The following is a 5,762-nucleotide window of genomic DNA, read 5'->3' as shown; positions in this document are numbered from 1 at the left end:
AAATTCTGGTATCTGTGTTATTTCTTTTCCGCATTATATTTTGTTATATAATTGAAATATCACAGGTTGTGCGTTAAGATCAATCAATTAGAATATCCAACCTTGGGTTTTTGATTTACATTGATTGACACTTGAACATTGGTCTTTGGTACCGTTCAAGTTACTCCTCTTATTCAATCGGGCTCGCAGATCTCTATTTGTTGATTGCGGATTGAATTAAGAGTTAGAGATATTAAACTCTTTGATATACTTTACTCTAGATTGAGTCTGACTGTCTAGTTGATTCTCTAGAAAGTATATTGGAGTAAGTCCTCTCAGATTGCCAAACGAATTGTTGGGTGTGGTTGTTAGACCTCAGCATTTTCAGAAGGTGCTCATGGTCTCACAATTACACAGTTTGACATGGATTCCAATTGTGAAGATGATTCAAATGACTCAACTATCGAGCCCATAATTAATAAACCTGCAATCTCATTATGGGATCACCACAACCTAAGACGGTAAGCATTACTGGTTTTATTAAAGGGCTTTCTATTATATTTATTATCGATACGGGTTCTACTCATAATTTTCTACATTTATCTGTAGCTAAGCAGTGTGGTTACGTTATTCAATCGGTTGAGGTACCTTAAGTGTTATGATTGGTGATGGTGGATTCTTACAAACTAGTGGCTCATGTTTGAATGTTTCCATTAATTTACAAGGTTATGCTTTCTCCATTGATTTTTATCTTTTAAGCATTAGTGGTTTTGATGCAGTTCTTGGTATGCATATTAATGTATTCGCACATTAATGTATAAATCCATAAAACGGGAGCCAAGTGTATGCATATGTGTGTATACAAAATTGGTGAAGGAGACAGGTTAATTTGGAAACTTAACAAACTCAAATCTGGTTGCTTAAGTATGCATACACATACGCATACTTAAGCTGGTTACTTTGTCAAATCGGTCAGCTTATGGACTTAAACATTTAAATCATAAGGAATGCAATCTTTGCAATCCGTGGCTATGATGTTCATGATTGATTCAAGTGAATCAAACCGATTTGGTTTCAATTGTGTTTTTTATAACAATTGAACAACTCTTTAACTAGTTTCATTTGAGTCATTTGAACTAGTTATGGTTGAGATGAATAAGGTTGATATCAGAGTAATCATATGACTAACCTCGGTTAACTATTTGTGAACCAACATGGTGTATATGTTTAGGTACGGTTACATAAACCTAAATGAGGGTACATTTCATTTGTGTGTAACAAGCTAAGTTCGATCTGACGGTTGAAAGATATTAGCTTGGTTGAATCAGGTTTTTCATCTAACGGTGACTATTGAATGCTTTGTTACCAAGGTAACTTGGATTGCAAACCCTGATTTGAAAACTATATAAAGGAGAACTCTAACAACTGGGAAATCTAATCCCCACACCTCATGTGTTTTACTAGTTGTATAACTAGAGTCGATTCTCCTTTAACCTTAGGTTTCTTCTCGAGACCCTGTAGGTTAACGACTTGAAGACTTCATTGGGATTGTGAAGCCAGACCTAACTATTATCTTTGTAGTTGCGTGATCTGATCTTGTTGTTTCTATCATGTTGAGTACAATTGAAATAATTGGCTCGAGATTTTATATCTCTGATAGGAAAGATAGAAAAGTAATCACAAACACCTTTGTCTCATTGTTTGTGATTCCACAATAACTTGTTTCGCTAGTCGATTAAGTTTGTTGTGAGGTGATTGATAATTCTAGGTTGTTCTTCGGGAATATAAGTCTGGGTTATCAATTGGTTCATGTTCACCTTGATTTATCAAAAGACGGAACAAAAACTCTTGGGTAATTCTGTGGGAGACAGATTTATTCAATTCTATAAACTTTTCTCTGTGAGACAGATTTTTCTATCAAGTCTTCGACTTTGGGTTGTACCAACTCTTGGTTGTGGGTGAGATCAACTAAGGAAATCAAGTGCGTAGTATCCTGTTGGGATCAGAGACGTAAGGAGTGCAACTGTACCTTGAATCAGTGTGATATTGATTAGGGTTCAACTACAGTCCAGTCTGAAGTTAATTGGTAGTAGGCTAGTGTATGTAGCGGCTTAATACATTGTGGTTTTCAATCTGGACTAGGTCCCGGGGGTTTTTTGCATTTGCGGTTTCCTCGTTAACAAAATTCTGGTATCTGTGTTATTTCTTTTCCGCATTATATTTTGTTATATAATTGAAATATCACAGGTTGTGCGTTAAGATCAATCAATTAGAATATCCAACCTTGGGTTTTTGATTTACATTGATTGACACTTGAACATTGGTCTTTGGTACCGTTCAAGTTACTCCTCTTATTCAATCGGGCTCGCAGATCTCTATTTGTTGATTGCGGATTGAATTAAGAGTTAGAGATATTAAACTCTTTGATATACTTTACTCTAGATTGAGTCTGACTGTCTAGTTGATTCTCTAGAAAGTATATTGGAGTAAGTCCTCTCAGATTGCCAAACGAATTGTTGGGTGTGGTTGTTAGACCTCAGCATTTTCAGAAGGTGCTCATGGTCTCACAATTACACAGTTTGACATGGATTCCAATTGTGAAGATGATTCAAATGACTCAACTATCGAGCCCATAATTAATAAACCTGCAATCTCATTATGGGATCACCACAACCTAAGACGGTAAGCATTACTGGTTTTATTAAAGGGCTTTCTATTATATTTATTATCGATACGGGTTCTACTCATAATTTTCTACATTTATCTGTAGCTAAGCAGTGTGGTTACGTTATTCAATCGGTTGAGGTACCTTAAGTGTTATGATTGGTGATGGTGGATTCTTACAAACTAGTGGCTCATGTTTGAATGTTTCCATTAATTTACAAGGTTATGCTTTCTCCATTGATTTTTATCTTTTAAGCATTAGTGGTTTTGATGCAGTTCTTGGTATGCATATTAATGTATTCGCACATTAATGTATAAATCCATAAAACGGGAGCCAAGTGTATGCATATGTGTGTATACAAAATTGGTGAAGGAGACAGGTTAATTTGGAAACTTAACAAACTCAAATCTGGTTGCTTAAGTATGCATACACATACGCATACTTAAGCTGGTTACTTTGTCAAATCGGTCAGCTTATGGACTTAAACATTTAAATCATAAGGAATGCAATCTTTGCAATCCGTGGCTATGATGTTCATGATTGATTCAAGTGAATCAAACCGATTTGGTTTCAATTGTGTTTTTTATAACAATTGAACAACTCTTTAACTAGTTTCATTTGAGTCATTTGAACTAGTTATGGTTGAGATGAATAAGGTTGATATCAGAGTAATCATATGACTAACCTCGGTTAACTATTTGTGAACCAACATGGTGTATATGTTTAGGTACGGTTACATAAACCTAAATGAGGGTACATTTCATTTGTGTGTAACAAGCTAAGTTCGATCTGACGGTTGAAAGATATTAGCTTGGTTGAATCAGGTTTTTCATCTAACGGTGACTATTGAATGCTTTGTTACCAAGGTAACTTGGATTGCAAACCCTGATTTGAAAACTATATAAAGGAGAACTCTAGCAACTGGGAAATCTAATCCCCACACCTCATGTGTTTTACTAGTTGTATAACTAGAGTCGATTCTCCTTTAACCTTAGGTTTCTTCTCGACACCCTGTAGGTTAACGACTTGAAGACTTCATTGGGATTGTGAAGCCAGACCTAACTATTATCTTTGTAGTTGCGTGATCTGATCTTGTTGTTTCTATCATGTTGAGTACAATTGAAATAATTGGCTCGAGATTTTATATCTCTGATAGGAAAGATAGAAAAGTAATCACAAACACCTTTGTCTCATTGTTTGTGATTCCACAATAACTTGTTTCGCTAGTCGATTAAGTTTGTTGTGAGGTGATTGATAATTCTAGGTTGTTCTTCGGGAATATAAGTCTGGGTTATCAATTGGTTCATGTTCACCTTGATTTATCAAAAGACGGAACAAAAACTCTTGGGTAATTCTGTGGGAGACAGATTTATTCAATTCTATAAACTTTTCTCTGTGAGACAGATTTGTCTATCAAGTCTTCGACTTTGGGTTGTACCAACTCTTGGTTGTGGGTGAGATCAACTAAGGAAATCAAGTGCGTAGTATCCTGTTGGGATCAGAGACGTAAGGAGTGCAACTGTACCTTGAATCAGTGTGATATTGATTAGGGTTCAACTACAGTCCAGTCTGAAGTTAATTGGTAGTAGGCTAGTGTATGTAGCGGCTTAATACATTGTGGTTTTCAATCTGGACTAGGTCCCGGGGGTTTTTTGCATTTGCGGTTTCCTCGTTAACAAAATTCTGGTATCTGTGTTATTTCTTTTCCGCATTATATTTTGTTATATAATTGAAATATCACAGGTTGTGCGTTAAGATCAATCAATTAGAATATCCAACCTTGGGTTTTTGATTTACATTGATTGACACTTGAACATTGGTCTTTGGTACCGTTCAAGTTACTCCTCTTATTCAATCGGGCTCGCAGATCTCTATTTGTTGATTGCGGATTGAATTAAGAGTTAGAGATATTAAACTCTTTGATATACTTTACTCTAGATTGAGTCTGACTGTCTAGTTGATTCTCTAGAAAGTATATTGGAGTAAGTCCTCTCAGATTGCCAAACGAATTGTTGGGTGTGGTTGTTAGACCTCAGCATTTTCAGAAGGTGCTCATGGTCTCACAATTACACAGTTTGACATGGATTCCAATTGTGAAGATGATTCAAATGACTCAACTATCGAGCCCATAATTAATAAACCTGCAATCTCATTATGGGATCACCACAACCTAAGACGGTAAGCATTACTGGTTTTATTAAAGGGCTTTCTATTATATTTATTATCGATACGGGTTCTACTCATAATTTTCTACATTTATCTGTAGCTAAGCAGTGTGGTTACGTTATTCAATCGGTTGAGGTACCTTAAGTGTTATGATTGGTGATGGTGGATTCTTACAAACTAGTGGCTCATGTTTGAATGTTTCCATTAATTTACAAGGTTATGCTTTCTCCATTGATTTTTATCTTTTAAGCATTAGTGGTTTTGATGCAGTTCTTGGAATATAGTGGTTGCGTAAATTTGGAGACAATTTCATGGGATTTTGCTAAGTTAACTATGAAGTTTAAGTCATGAGAACATGTTATTTCATTAGTTGGGGATAATTCACCAACTGTAATGATTATAGATCGTGTTCATATGGAATGTGTGTTATGTTAGGAACAATAAGGTGTTTTTCTATACATAATTTCATCTACTGTAACAACGTATGAAGGGTCATCAGTCGTACCACCTGAAATTAGGAATTTAATTTTGAGTTTCAAGGATATTTCTGCATCTCCGAAAACGTTACATTTGTAAGCGCTCACATGATCATCATATACTTTTAGCTCCGGATTCTTCTTTTGTCAACATACGGCCTTACCGTTATCCATATTTTCAAAATAATGAAATTGAGAAGATAATATCTGAACTCCAACAAGCAGGATTAATCCGACCAAGTTCTAGTCCACACTCATCTCCTATTCTCATAGTTCGTAAAAAAGACGGGTCTTGGCGGATGTGTGTGGACTACGGTGTCCTTAATAAACTTACTATAAAAGATCGTTTTCCCATTTAAATGGTGGACAAATTATTAGACGAATTACATGGTAAATCCATCTTATCTAAGTTGGATGTACGATCCGGTTCTCACCAGATCATACTTCACGAGCCAGATATTCTAAAGACTGTATTT

Source organism: Papaver somniferum, chromosome 9 (genome assembly GCF_003573695.1).
Source record: "Papaver somniferum cultivar HN1 chromosome 9, ASM357369v1, whole genome shotgun sequence".
NCBI lineage: Eukaryota > Viridiplantae > Streptophyta > Magnoliopsida > Ranunculales > Papaveraceae > Papaver > Papaver somniferum.
This window is presented reverse-complemented; position numbering follows the sequence as displayed.